Consider the following 955-nt stretch of genomic DNA (forward strand, 5'->3'; position numbering starts at 1 on the left):
CTCAACTCAAGGTCTCCAGGCAAGCCCTACGCGCCAAGGAATCGCAGCACTTGCGTTGTGTGTCAACCCCAACTGAAGGTGGGGCCAGCAGGTCCAAAGCTTGCAAGGTTTAGGAAGACACAGGGTATGATTAAGTCTCATTTCTTTAGGAAACTAGGCTAAAGCCAGACCTTCCTCCCTCTGGGAGTGCCAGATCACCTAAATCAGAGGTGCAAGTTACCCCACAGTCTCAAAAGACACCTCAAGTTAGGGCAAGGGGGGGCTCTCTAAATGTGGAAGAGCAGGTGATGAGGTGCCTGGGTGCAGTGCCAGAGTAGCACTCCCCATCCCCTTGAAATCTCACGGTTCTGACACGGCACATCGAATGTCTCGGTTCCCACCAGATGAAATCTGTGATTTTGTATTTTTCCCTTTCAAGGCCCAGATGGATCAGATTCCATTCTACCCCAGAGTCAGCCCTAACAGCAGAAAAGTGTGGTCACAAGGGAGTGAGACCAAGATCATCACAACTGAAATACAAACATTTTCCTTCATCTCCAGAGTTGTGAAGATCCGTTTCTGCATTCATTTTGTTGCTTTCTGGGGGCTTTTACAAAACACTGGGGTCTGTAGTGTTCACTGAGCTTTGGCTTCCCCCTCCTCCTCCTGGAGGAGAGGCTTTTGGAAGAGCTGCCCTTCCTGCCTGAGGTGCAGAAGTGAATTACAGCTGAGCTACCCGCATGCACGGCACTCTCCCCCTTCCTTTCTCATGAGCTATCTTGTCATTTGCACTGTGGAGAGATGACATTCTTAAACCTTAAAAGCTGAGGCTCCATTTCCCTGTCTTCCACCTTTTTTTCCCCCCAAACCAATACATATTGGGTGCTGTTCCTTCCCTTCTGTGTAATAGCAAGGGGTTAACTGTCTTTGGAAATACAGAAGGGAAAAAAGCACAGACACACATCCTTGCAGCCGT

This window comes from Egretta garzetta, unplaced genomic scaffold, assembly GCF_000687185.1.
Source record: "Egretta garzetta isolate BGI_Z169 unplaced genomic scaffold, ASM68718v1 scaffold432, whole genome shotgun sequence".
NCBI classification, from domain to species: domain Eukaryota; kingdom Metazoa; phylum Chordata; class Aves; order Pelecaniformes; family Ardeidae; genus Egretta; species Egretta garzetta.